This window comes from Chrysochloris asiatica, unplaced genomic scaffold (genome assembly GCF_000296735.1).
Source record: "Chrysochloris asiatica unplaced genomic scaffold, ChrAsi1.0 scaffold00168, whole genome shotgun sequence".
Lineage (NCBI taxonomy): Eukaryota > Metazoa > Chordata > Mammalia > Afrosoricida > Chrysochloridae > Chrysochloris > Chrysochloris asiatica.
The window spans coordinates 7115002-7129686 of record NW_006408686.1 but is presented as its reverse complement, the minus strand read 5'-3'; positions in this window follow the sequence as shown (position 1 = coordinate 7129686).

Genomic DNA, 14685 nt, shown 5'->3' with positions numbered 1-14685 from the left:
TCTAGCCTCAGCCCTCTACGTGGGATTTCTGTTCTGATCTGGGGTTTATCTGCAACAGGTCTCCAAGCCCATTTGAACCTGAAGGTTTGAACACTACCTTAGGCTGGGGCTTTCCAGTCATTCTGGAACCTGGTACTTTCCCTCTCTCTAAAATAGCAAAACAAACTGAATGTTTGCTATTGTTAAGGAATTACTGTTGAATTTTTAGGTATTACCTTAGCTGTCTCGTGCTGCTGTGACAGAAATACCAAAAGTTCTTAAAGAGCAGGGATGAATTCAGTCATTGTTTATGAAGTCAGATGGCTGAATTCAGGGGTCCGTGCCCACTGTCTGGGGGACAGTGCTTATCTCTGCTTCTCTAGGGTTCTCCATGGCTTTGTTCCTGGGAAATCTCCCTGTGGCCTCGATCTCTCCTCCATTTGTGCTCTGTTTGCTTCTGTGCCTCTTCTGCTCTTTTTATTTCTCCAAAATGAGTAGGTTTAAAAGACACACCCTGCACCGATATGGCCTCTTGTGCTTAACAAAGAAAAGTCTATTCCGAAATGGGCTGGCACACACAGCTCAGGCATTAGGGTTCCAACACATTGTTTTGGGGACATGGACACAATTCAATTCGTAAAAGGTATGACAGTGGTATAGTGATTATGTTTCTGAAAGAAAGTCCTTGCATTTAAGACATCCTTTCTGAATACCTCTGAATAGGTTGTTAAAGTGTCTTGGAGTCTCTTTAAAATAATAGAAGCAGAGAGTAGGTAAATAAGAAATGAAATAAGATGGACCTTGGGTGGTGGTGGTGGTGGTGGGTGTTAACTTCCTTAGGCTTCATTCCAACTCATGTCGACCCTGTATAGGGTTTTCAAGGAGTGGTTGGTGGGTTGGAACCACTGACCTCTCTGTGTGTCCCGTGCTTCTCCTACAGTGCAACATCATTCTGTGCTTTTTTCTTCTTCTTTTTTTGGGCCATTGTGTGCGTAAAATATCTCATTAAATCGTTTTTTTAAAATTGAAAAGCAAATATAAATTTTGCTAGCGTTTGTGTGTTTGAAGCTCAACTATACCTGTGAGAGTTTGCTGGTCTCCGCTCAGAGACCTTGTGTAATTAAAGCAGGTTTCCTCCCTTCATTATGTAAGTGCATAGGCAAATCTGCTGCAGAAGACCTCGTTTAAAGCGTTAAAAAGCAAATATGTCCTTTAAAAAAAGAAAAAAGAAGTACCATGGACAGAAAGAAGAGCAAACAAATCTGTGTTGGAACAAGTACAGCTCAAATGCTCCTTAGAAGCCAAGAGGGCCAGACTTCATCATTCACACTTTGATTATATTATCAGGAGGCCTAAGTCCCTAAAGATTGACATCATACTTGTTAAAGTGGAGGGTCAGCAAAAAAGAGGAAGACCTCCAGCAAGATGGACTGGCACAGTGGCAGCAACAAGGCGATCCGTCGTAGCAATGATGATGAGATTGGCCCAGGACCGGGCAGTGTTTTGTTCTGTTGTGCATAAGGTCACTGTGAGTCAATACTGACTCAGTGGTACCTAAAAACAACATCATTAGAAACTTTCTCTTAAACAAATGATGCCATTATTGTACCCATTATGCCTCTCTACAGTTAGTCCCGTGGCCACACCTACGTGCACAGAAGGCTGTGAATTTTAGTTCATTAGTCATGTGCCAATGAAGAAAGAAAACTTAGGGAGAAAATGATACATCTGTCTACCATACATACAAAATTATGTTCAATGAAGGTATTCACATCACTTATTTATCAGCAAGTATCTGACTGTAATCTCTCCTTGTCCAGAGGAAATAAGTGATGGAAATTTAAGATGCCTAGGAGCATCTAAAGGAGTTCTGGTAGCATAGTGGTTACGAATCGGGCTGCTAACCTCAAGGCCGGCAGTTCGAAACTACCAGCTGTTCCGCGGGAGAAAGATGAGGCTTTCTGCTCTCGGAAAGATTTACAGTCTCGGAAACCCTGTGCAGGCAGGGTCGCTATGAGTCGGAACCAACCCTACGGCACATAACAACAACAACCTCCTAGCTGGAGTCCTGGTATAGCATTGTGGGTTCATGTGTCAGATTGTAAAGCCCTTTGAACTTCAAGGTCAGCGGTTCAAGCTCACCAGCTGCTCCTCGGAAACTCTAAAAAGGGTCCCTATGGGTCGGAATCAACTCGACAGCACTTTACAACAACAACCTCCTAGCTCATTGTGTAAGTGGTTGGGGTCTTAAACACTTTAAAGTGACCATCCAAGGAACAATAATTGGTCTCTATTTGTCAACAGAGCAACAGAGGAAGAAGGAGTGTCAAAAATAGGAGGAAGAAATGGATTGTGTGGCTAATTGCCTCCATGAGCAACTGCCTGCTTAGTCATGAGGCCAGAACTGGATGGTACCGCTACCCTACTGAACGTTGAGTCAAAGATTCTATACAAGCTTGATCAAAAGGGGAGAAATGTAGAACAGACATTTCCAATCATCACAGACTTCACACTTTCTAAACCTCTAAAACGAATTACCCTCAGGTAATCTTTAAACTGAAACCCAAAACATCCCCTAACGTCTTTTTAAAACCAAACAACAGTTTCACTACTACACCAGGTCTTCTTTGAGCATGTTGTTATTGTTGGGTGTCTCTGAGTCGGTTCTCACTCATGGTGAACTTGCACAGGGTTTCCGAGGCTGTAAATCTTACAGGAGCAGAAAGCCTCTTCTTTCTCCGGAGGAGCAGCTGATGGGGTCTGAACTGCCGACCTTGTGGTTTAACAGTCCAGTGCTTATCCCGCAGTGCCAGTTTATGCTAACGAGGGAGGAGTGACTCAGAAAAGGGTGAAAATGGCTGCACAACTCCAAGAATGTCACCAGTGTCACTGACCTGTACGTGCAGAAATTGTTCAAATGGTGTATGTTCTACTGTACATATTCTCAGCAACAAAAATTATACAAAAAGAAATTCAACATTGTAAACAATTCATATTCAAGAAATTTAAAAAAAATTAAAAAAAAAAAAATCATATGCACAGAGAGAGTCACCGTTTGTGGTCTGAGGCCCTGACACTCACCACGTGCTGGCCACACTGGACTCAGAGCCTCTCTCCTGAAAGCACTGAGCTGAGTGCCTTTGAAAGAAAAAGGAAGGGCAGAACTGAGGTAGGAAAATGCTGGTGGCAGAAGTTCAAGGTGGGCTGGCTACTGGACCTTCCTCCCAGCAAACGAAGAGCACAGCAGAAAGAAACCACACTGGAGAAAAGAGCCAAGCATCAAACGAACAAATAGTGCTGGCACACTGGCAGTATCAGCCCAGCGCTCCCGTCCACGATGACCAGCAAGTGAGGAAGTGAAGCCAGTCCTTCACGGACACTTCCACACATGCATTTACACCCTTTATGCGGTTGCTGTTAAGCTACCTCAAAGGGTCAAAATAACTGAAGCACCAGGAGCCCAAACTTGATGTGAATGGTGAGCTCTCATTTGTTTGAAAGACTTTGCCTGCTGATTTGATTAGAAACACCCTCAGTGCTGAGGCCCTGTCACAAGGAACAGTGACAGTGTGGTCTCTTTCCCTGTCTCTCACCCCAGGGCAGCCAAAGGCTGACTTCGGTGTGGGGCCTGCCAAAGACCCATCAGAGGAAGGCCCTGGTGTCAGGAGCTGTACTGTCTCTCCTAAGGGGAGGAAGGGGTAGGATCTGAGGAGGCTTGTTGAAACAGGTCTTGGGAAAAAAATGTGGAAGGGGCCCCACAACCAGGTGCTGGAGGGAAAAAGATCACATGGATAAGGGAAGTCAGCAAATTGACTCAGAGAGCCAGCGCCACTGGGGCCACGGGAGCCTCGCCAGTGTTCTCACGGCTTTACCAACCCCAAACCAAAAACCCACTGCCACTGAGTCGACCCTACAAGACCCTTGAAAACACCTTAGGGTTTCCAAGATTATAAGTCTTTAAAGGAGCGAACAGCCTCTTCATTTTCAGGCTCAACAGTTGGTGAGTTTGAACTGTCAACCTTGAAGTTAACAGACTAATGCTTAACCCATGGTGCCACGAAGACATCTTGTTTTAGTCAAAAAAGTTTCCGAAGTCTTGGGCTAAGTCTGTGGTTAGGTGCTGTCAGTAGGCTCCAGTTTACACAACAGAACCAAACGCTGCCTGGTCCTGAGCCAACCTCACAATTGTTATATTTGAGCCCATTGTTACAACCGCTGTGCCAATCCATCTTATTGGATGGCTTCCTCTTTTTCACTCCCCCTTCACTTGAGCAAATGAAGTCCTTTTGCATCTCCCCCCATTTCATATCAGCTGGACGCTTCACTCTCTGCTCTAGGCCTCCGTGGCTGGGTTAATAATGTCCATGGGCTCAGGACTTCCCAAGTCTCCCAAACTTCAGACTAACCAGCCTTTCCTATTCTCTCTCTGATCATGAGGTCAACAGGAATCTATGGAAGGTGGTCGAACTCAGCCCATATCTTCATTACTGACTTTCCCCCACTTCCACTCACATGTAGACCAACAAGGTTACCAGTAAGCTTACAGGCCTGCTCATGTGTTCCCTTTGAGTTTCAGTCTTTGAGGGGGATTTGTCCTGAAGGGACCTGATTGCTTGCCTTGCTGGATTCCTGGTGATCAGTGAAGTGGTCTTTTTTGCAGTCTTTTAATTTCTTGACGGCTTCTTCAATGATCATTGATTGTAGTTTTGTTGTTAAGTTCCATCAAGTCGGTTCCAACTCACAGTGACCCTGTTTCTGAGTATGAGCTGGTGAGTTTGAACCGCTGACCTTGTGGTTAGCAGTCCAGTGCTTAATTCTGTAGCACCACACCTAGCCAGAGCACTAGGACTCCCAAGTAAAATGAAATATTTGACAACTTCAGTCTTTTCTCCATTCATCATGGTGTTATTTATTGATCCTTTTGTAGTATGGTGTTATTTATTGGTCCCGTTTTAGAACTTTCTTTTTCTTTACATTGAGGTCTCTGATCTTCATCAGCAAGTGTTTCAAGTTCTCATCGCTTCCAGCGTGCAAGATTGTATTATCTGCATTTCACAGGTTGTTAATGAGTCTTCCTCCAACCTTGATGCCACATTCTTTTTCATATGAGTCAGCTTCTCAGAATTTGCTCAGCATACAGATTGACTGTATGGTGAAAGGAGATAATCCTGATGCACAGCTTCTTTGATTTTAAACCATTCAGTGTCCCCTTGTTCTGTTCTATAGACTGCCTCTTGGTTTATGTACAGGTTTCTTATGAGCCAGTGACGTTCTGGGATTCCCATTCTTTGCAATGTTAATCATAGTTTGTTAAGACAGTAGAATACCTTTTCATAATCAATAAAGCATAAGTATTCTCTGCTTCTAGCCAAGACCCATTTGACATCAGCAATGACATCTCTCGTTCCATGTCTTCTGAATCCAGCTTGCGTTTCTGGCAGCTACCAGTCAATGTAAGGAGTTCTGGTAGCGTAGTGGTTACGAATCGGGCTGCGAACCTTAAGGACAGCAGTTCAAAACTACCAGCCGCTCCGCGGGAGAAAGATGAGGCATTCTGCTCCCGTAAAGATTTACAGCCTTGGAAACCCTGTACAGGGTCGCTATGGGTCGGAACTGAATCAATGGCACTTAACAACAACGACAACCAGTCAATGTACTGCTACAACCAGTTTTGAAATATTTTCAGCAAAATTTTACTTGCATGTGATGATAGTAATGATACTGGTTGATGATTTCTGCATTCCTTGGGCTCCCTTTCTTGGGAATGTGCACAGATAGGTATCTCTTCCAGCTGTCTTCCAGTCACCCTTCTGCCCTTATAACTATGAATCAGTTTTGGTCTCCATACATTTGGCTGTTCTTATCTTTGTGTATGGGGAGCACGGTGGCTCTAGCATACCCACTGGACTGCTAACTACAAGGTAGGTGGTTCGAGCCCACCAGCTGCACCTTGGGAGAAAGATGTTCTCTCTTCCCACAACGATTTATAGCCTTCAAATCCCTATACTGGGTTGCTATAAGTTGGAACTGACTCAACAGCACTTAACAACAACATCTTTTATGTAAGTAGATCATGCAATATTTGCCCTTTTGTGGTTGGCTTATTTCACTCAGCGTAATGTCCTTAAGCTCCAGCTAGATTTCCATATTGTCGCATGTATCAAGACTTTATTTATCTTACCGACTGAGCAGTATTCCATTGACTGTAAGTACCACGTTTTTTTATCCATTCATCCATTGAAGGTTATTTATATTGCTTCTCCGGTTTGGCTATTATGAGTAGTATTGCATTGGCCTTTGGTATATAAGTCTCTGTTTGAGTCTTTGCTTTCAAGTCTTTTGACCGTATATTTAGGAATAGCATTGTTGGGTCATGTGGTGTACCTGTTTTGAGGCCCCACCTCACTGTTTTCCGCAATGGCTGTGCATTTTGTGCTCCCACCAGCACTGGATAAGAATTCCAATTTCCCCACATCCTTACTAACATCTGTGTTTGTTTTTCTCAGTTTTGTTTTTGTTATTTCTTGTTTGGTTTTGAAATCTTAGTCATCCTAGTGAGATCGAAATGGTATCTCACTGTGGTTTTGGGTTTGCATCCCTGTGATGGCTAAGGACGTTGAACATCTTTCATGGTCTTGGTTGCCATTTGAACTGTCTCTTTTGGTGTAATGTTCTTTTTGTATATTCAAGTCAGTTGCCCGTTTTATGATTGGATTGTTTGTCTTTTTGCTGTTAAGTTGTCAAGTTTTATATGCCTGCTCCTTACTTATCGACTGTCTTTTTATCTGACATTTTGCATTTATGACGATTGTAAAATTTTACTGACTTTTTTGTGCACTAACCTAGGTTTTCTCCCTGTGTCCAGCTCCCAGCCCACCCAGCCACCCATGCCTGTCAGCCTCGCAGCTGAAGCAGTCAGCTCTCCACAAGGCCTCTTGCCCACCCTCACCTCCCCCACCCCCGAGTCACTGCTACAGCTCTTAGTGTTAAAAGAGGCGACTGAGGTGTACTTAGAGGGAGCCCTTCAAGAAGCCTAGACAAGTGGCCAGAGGGGCCCAGGAAGAGGCAGAGGTGGTTGCTGAGCTCCTCTTCCAAATAGCTCTTAGCCTCCAGGCTCTCGACCTTGGATTCGAAGTCCCCTGAGTCCAGCATGCATTGCTTGTTTCTGTGGGGTCCTCCCCTAGCCTGCTAGGACTATGGAGGGGGCAACTGCAGAGGCCATGCACACAGGCAGACCCCTTACACCACCACTGTTTTGTCCACCAGCCCCAAAGATTGTCTGAACCAGAGAGCCACCAACTGTGCCTCTTGTCCAGTAGCCAGGCCCCCGAATAAGCGCCACCTCCAGTGGCAGGGCCTTGGGGTCCAGAGCACAACGGTGCTTGCGGCACAGCAGTTCTGAGGGTTTGAGCTCCAGGCTTGCCTTCACGTCCCCCTCTTCCTTACATAATGATGATTTTACATACGGACCTGGTCTCTGGAACCTTGTTGATTAGTGAGGAGTGGGCATCTATAGCTTGGTTTAGATGCTTGTTGGATGTGTGATTTCTGAAAATCTTCCCCACTTGATAGCTTGTCTTTTCACTTTTTAGGTAAAGCCGTTTGATGAACTTAAGTTTTTTATTTTTGTGAGTAATTTCTCTGCTCTGTCTTTGACTGATGGTGCCGTTGGTGCCATGTTGGATAATTTATTGTTACATCTGATGGTATTGCCTCAGAATTTTCTTCTAGGACTTTTATGGTTTTGGTTCTCACATTAATTTCCTTATTTTTGTGTATGGTGTGATGCATGGACTTTATTTCATTTTTATAAACGTGAAATCCTATTTTCCCAGCACCATTTATTGAAGAGACTTTTCTTTTTCCGTTGAGTGAACTTAGCACCCTTGTCAGAAGTCATCTGACCATGGATGTTTGGGTTTATCTCTGGACTCTAAATTCTGTTCCAGTGGCCTTTATGTTGTATCTATTAGACCAGTACCATACTTGATTGTCGTTACTGTTAAATGCCATTGAGTCGGTTCCAACTCTGTATAGGGTTTCCAAGGAGTAGCTGGTGGGTTTGAACTGCTGACCTTGTGGTTCGCAGGCCAGTGCTGATCCTACGGCACCACTTTTAAATTGGGAAGTGTGAGTTTGCTAACTTTGTTCTTTTCCTTCAACACTGCATTAGTGATTCATGGCCTCTTGCCATTTCATTTAAAGTTGAGGATTGGTTTCTCCATTTCTGTAAAGAAGGCTCCTAGAATTTTGTTCGGAATTGCGTTTGAATCTGTAGATTGTGTGATGGTTAATGTTCAGTGTCCGTTTGGCAAGGCTGTGATTCTTGGTGGTTCAGCAGACATTGGACTGATGGCTCTTCCATTTTCTATATGTGGTACCACGTCATCCGTGAGTAGAGATTGTTTTTGGGTATTTGATTTTAAACTTAGCCATTCAGGATGTATCCAGTAAAGCTGAGCGCTGCTCTAGGTACGAGGGATACTGCAGTGACCAGGACTAGACACTGCTGCTTGCACTTCAGAAAGTAAACCAGATTAAGCAAATTATATACTGTGTTAGATGGTAACATGTGCTAAGGGGAAGCAATTTTAAGCAGGGAAAGGGAATGTGAAGCATTAAGATGTTGGAATTTTAGACAAGTCGCTACGGAAGACCTCCCTGGGAAGGTGCCTTGAGTAAAGGCCTGAACAAGGCCATGGGGTGTCTGGGCAGAGGAGATGTATCTGGTGAGATGGAGGAGCTCACGAGGAGGCCTAAGTGGCTGGTGCCGAAGGGGCTTGAGGGTAGAGAAGGGACAAGCTTACAGATCTCATAGGAGACCTGGTGTGACACTGCTGTGGGTTAATGCTAATGCGCTAGACTGCAAGGCTGATTTGAATCACAGGGTTGGCTGGTCAAGCTGACCAGCTGCTCATAAACCCTCTACAGGGTTGCTGTGAGTCGGAACGGACTGGACAGCACTTAACAACAACAACATAGGAGTCCTGGAGTCCTGGTGTGCCGCTGTTGATAAACACTGGACTGCAAGGTCAGTTTGAACTGCAAGGTCGGTGATCCAAACTCACCAGCTGCTCCTCGGAAACCCTCTCTACAGGGTTGCTATGATTTGGAATCGACTTGATGGCACTTAACAATAGCAACAACAACATAGGAGTCCTGGTGTAGTGCTGTAGGTTAAGCACTAGACTGCTAACTATAACCAGCCACTCCTCAGAACCTCGGAACCGGGTTGCTAAGGGTTAGGAATTGACAGTACTTAGTAACACCAGTAGGATCCAGTGCACACATTCATCTGTTTTTTCCTGATTGAGATGGGAAGACACTGCGGGATGGGTTGATTTATTCAATTTAATTAAATTTTGAATTGTTACCACATGTCCCGATAACCAAAGGGGAAAAAAACAAGCTACCCAGGTCCCTTCTGCTGAGACCACCACCATTCTAGTTTCTTGCTGAGGACACTTCTTTGACATTGCGTCGGATGAGTGATCTTCCTGGGGTCCTTTGGGTTGAACCATATGAAGTTGCTTTGTTGTGGGTTAAGAATGGCTGAAGATTGGCCGTTCTGTCTGATTTAGCTTAATAGCTTCCTTTCAGGAGCTTGAGGAAGTTGATCAGTCCGGCTGTCCCCCAGAGCTTGGTCCTGGATGTCTTTCTGTAGGTGGCAGGCAGCTCTACAGCGATGATCCCACCAGAGCCTGTGAAACCCCTGCCCCACTGTAAGCCTGATGCCTAGCTTGCTGTTAAGCCTGGCACAGGGCTAACCTTTCCGCACTGGGACCTTACCTGGGGAGGGCAGACTAGAATTCGTTTTTCTTGGCTTTCTGCATCCTAGTGCCACCACTTTTGAAACCCACAGAGCTCACAGAGGAAGGGGCAGCCTGTACTCTTACCAGGTGTTTGGCAGGACATACTCTGGGGACAGACTCAACAGAGAGAACCTGGGGTGGAATCTCTGCTGGGACCCTGGTGGCTCAAGCTGTAGGAGGGATGTGTGGGTGACAGAGAAAGACTTTTCCTGTGTATCACATCCTTGCTGACCAGGAAGTCGCAAGTTCGTGTGAAGCCCCTGCTATGTTCAGGGCACTGGATCTTGTTGGGTCCCGAGGGTAAAATGCAAGGAGGTGTGGATCCAGCTCTGTGGGAGCTCAGCTAGGCAGTCAGTTTGTCATTGACTACAGATAATACTAAAAGCAGCAGGTTGGTAATGGACAGTGTGTGGATAAGCATAGGACTGCTAACCGCAAGGTTGGTGGTTCAACCCCACCAGCCACTCATTGTGAACCTGTCAGCCTCTCTGCAGAAGAAAGATGAGGCTTTCTGCTCCCATGAAGGTTTAAAGCCTTGGAAACCTATACAGGGTGGCTCGGAGTCGGAACTGCTTCCGTGGCCCTTAGCAACAACCAGTAGTGTGATGCTGGTGTGGTGCTGTAGGATATGCACTGTACTGTGAGCTACAGGGCCCTCGGTTCAAATCCACCTTGGAAACCTTATACCATGTCACTATGAGTCGGAACTGATCCAATAGCATTTAACATCAACAACAGCAACAAATAGGAAAGGACTGGGAGGAGGAGGGTGGAGACTGGGTAAGCAGACAACTAGATCTGTGGCAGAAATGACGGAAACAAAGTAGTATAATGTGCATGTATTTTAAACAAATTTGAGCATGTGTACACAAAGTCCCGGTACCATCAGGGCTCTCAGTCTTGTTGTTAAGAGCTGTCGAGTCGATTCTGACCCATAGCGACCCTGTATAGGGTTTCCAAGGAGCAGCTGGCGAGCTTGAACCACTGACCTTGCAGTTCAGATGACTTTGCAGTCTGGCGCATTAACCCACCACACCACACCAGGTTGCCATCTTGTTGGGAAGCCAAATCTTTCATCTGGAAACTTAGGGATACCCAAGGTTGGCGGTCAGGTAGCAGTCTATAGGGCCCTGAGAGCATTGGCTTTCCGTAGAAGTACCTGGGCCTCTCCTCTGCTCCTCTCCGAGACTGAAGCTCCTTTACCCCCTCTGAGGACTACCTGATGAGGTGGTTTTGTGGATCAAAAGAGGTGATGCAGGTTAAGTGCACCCAGTAACTGGCACGTGGTAAGTTCTCAAATGTGGCTGTTGCTATTAATGTTAAAGTAGTTGTTGTTGGTAATGCCATTGAGTCTGTTCTGAGTCATAGCCAACCTGCATAGGGTTTCCAAGGAGTGGCAAGTGAGTTTGAACCACCAGTCTTGTAGTTCACACCGACCTTGCAGTCCACTGCTCATGCTACAGCAATGGAACTTATTAATTGAATAAGTAAATGATGGTCCCTCCCAGGAACCGCTGCAAATGACCACAGCTGAGAGAGTAAGCACTTTTGAGGGTCCCGGTCAAAGTGCTTACCAGCAAGAGCTCACTGAATCACTACCACAACCCAGTTTTCCAAGGAGGGAACTGAGGTCAGCCTCTCCTCTTGAGAAGAGATATATCAGTGATCAGAAGCTAGAGCCCCCAAGTTGCTTTCCCTGGGCTGACTCCAGTTCCCCCCACTTTGCTACCTGTGACTTGACTTTTCTGTTCCCCAACTTTCTCGTCAGTAAAATTGGGATGAGATTACCTACTTGGAAGGTAGCTGTGAGGGCTAGGGGAGAGAATTCATGTGAAGTGCCTCCAACCGTGCATTGAGCACTCAAGTTGTGGTTTATTACTATTATTAATTAGCTCTGTTTCCACAGCTGACTGGCGGAGTCCCGGGGCCATGCTTCGCTGGTAGCTGTTTTCTCTGTGAGCTAGCGCCCTGTGTGTGTATGGGGAAAGAAGTCCATTTTTGGATTGTGAGCCTGTGAATGAAACGGCCAGGTGCAAGCTCAAGTCCTGGGATGCTTGGGCACGGGTCCAGCCCTGGCTCCGTCACTGAACAGGTAGGCAGCTTGTTCCTGAAGTGAATGTAATGGACCAGCTGCCTTTGTTACCTTTGAGCTTTCTTTTAAACCCATTCAGGCTCCTGAGACCACGTGTCTGATGAGTAAGGAGTCCTTTTATTTCCCTCCCCCAAAGGGAGTATCAGCAAAACAGCCTCTTTGGGAACACGCCTGTTCACAGAGACCAGCCATCTCCCGGGGAACCCCAGCAGCGGCTGTTGAATAAGCTGCTGTTTGTCGCTAGCACTGCAGGTTCCCCGTTTCCGCATTCCAGACACCCACAGCGGGCTGGAGGGGGGGAGTGCAGGCGCCACCCCAAGGACAGCCAGGAGAGCTCAGGCAGGTGGCCTTCGCCTTGGGAGGAGCAGGAAAGAAGCTGCACCTGGGGGGTCACCTCACACAGTCACCTGTCCAGGGCTGTGTTCAGAGACATCTTTCAGGTGAGCAGTGTTTATGAAGTTTGGTGGTGACTTGCTAGAGAAACTAATGTTCTGCTGCTTTTCCTTCTCTTTGGGACGAAACTTGACTATTGGGTCTCTTCTCTCTCTTTTTTTTTTTCTCCCTCTTCTCCAATGTTTACCTGTCCTCTCCTAACTTTGAAGAAGGGGCGGAGTGTTGACAGAGGGAGAGGAAAATGGAGGACGTTTCTCCCTGGAGACTGAATGGGGGACTCTTGAGTTGAGTGCAGCTGAAGGCACGTCTCCTTGCCAGCAGCTGTGGGGCATCCCAGCCTGGTAACAAATGAGCTGTGTAGCCTCCTGCAAGCCCCTTTCCCTCTCTGGGCTTCTGGTGAGATAGAAAACAGCAGCACCCACCTTTCCAATGAGTCATATTTATAAAGAGCTCAGTGGCTGGGCCAGGAGTGGTGCTCAGATGTCAGCCACCCCTATGTCTTGTTTCCCTGGCCTCCCCTTATTTATTCCCTGCCTGCCCTTCTCGCTGCCTCCTCAACACTGCCCCTGAGCCTCCTTCCGTGGGCTGTTCCCTGGAACCTTTCCCTGGGAAGCCCCTGACTCCCCTGTGTCCCTGCTCAGAGGTCATCTTCTCAGTGAGGCCTCACCTTAAGGAAACATCGCTTCTCCAGCATGCTCTAGCCCTTTTTTCGGCTTTATTTTTTTTTTAACCACTCGACACGCCACATATTTTTTATTACCTGCTTCCTGACTACAGCCTCCATGGAACTGGTTGTCTTTGGTCTCAGTTTTGATCGAACAATGTCTGCATATGGTAGTTATGTGTGGGAGACAGTATTTTATGAATGAGTTTATAGTATCGTGACACCATGGCCTAAGGGTGGATGGACTGCCAGCACATCTGGGAGCCTGTGGTAGGTGGTGAGCTGACACGCACACACCCTCCCCTTGCTCACACAGTGGTTCTTTTGAGCCTTCCCCACAGCATCCAGCCCTCTAGCTTCCTGTCCTTTGCCCCCCTTAGTCTATGTAGCCCAGGCCGGGCAGCCTGGGTGTGTGCACCCTTGAACAGATGGAGAATGCTGACTTAATTGAGGTGGGGAAGGTTGGCTGAGGATGCACCCAGACACACATCCCATGTATCTGGAATGCTGGCTCTGTATCACCCAGGCTTTGTTCACCATTCCTGCAGCAGGGAGGTCAGGGAATCCTGGGAATTCAGAATTAACAGACCAAGCACAGCCTTATCCATCTCCCCTGCTTTAACAGGCAATAATTCCTTGTTCTGGGAGGAATGGGTTTTAATTAAACGGTGAACGCAAAGTGTCTGCCCTACTAGCTGATGCTTCCTCATCGGTTTGCTGGCTCCCAGGGTCAGCAAATGAGTCTGTGGAAATATCCTGGGTAGGGCTTCTTCAGGCTTCATGGAGTGGCCCTCTGGGATTTCTCCCAGCAGCACTAGGGACTGAGGTGCCTAGTCACAGAATCATTACACAGGGGGTCTGCTATGATCTTGAGAATGTGTGAGGTGTTAAAGGGGCTGCTGCAGCATTTAACAGGGAGCTGAGCCCCTCAAACTTCAAGTGATACGGCTTTGGAGTTGTGCTAGGGATCCTCCGGGGAGGCCATTTCACAGAATGAGTGAGTCCCAGCGCTGCCCAAGCTCATCTGGCTTCTGCACAAGTTACTTACCGTCTCTGCGCCTCAGTTTTCTTATCTGGAAAATGGGCATAATGAATAACATCAGAATGAGATGAAGTTAACGTGAGGTCTGGTGACTCGGCTAGCACTGTTTAGTGTCAAATGTTCAGTAAATGGGGATGGTGCTTGTTTTTATGAATTGAGTTCAATCCCCTTTGACTTTTTTTTTCAGTCTGTCCATTTTTGTAGACTCCATCTCCCTTCCCCCTCTTCTCTGCCTTACCCCTGTTGGCATCCTCCTTTAAGTCCTACCCTCAGGGTAGCCCATGGTAACCATCAGGTACTGCATTCAGCTTTCCACACGCTTCTCTGTGGTCATGTAATCACAGAGCGAGAAATGTTATCTTCTCAGGTAGAATATGGAGTCCTGGTGTGGATGCGGTTCAGTGTGCGGTTCAGGGTTGGTGGTTCAAGCTCACCAAAAGCTCCTCAGAAACCCTATATGGGGTCGCTATAAGTCGGAACCCATTTGACTGCACTTGACAACAACAACAACAAAGGTAGAATATTACCCTCGTTTTCCTGCACCTGGCTTTTCTTATTTAGCAGTAAAACCTGCTGCCATCAAGTCCGTTCCGGCTCATAGCGCCCCCTACAGGATGGAACAGAAGTGCTCTTTAAGAGTTTCTGAGACTGGGACGAGTGGCTCAGACATTGGCTGCCTAACATGGGGGCTGCGATAAAGGCA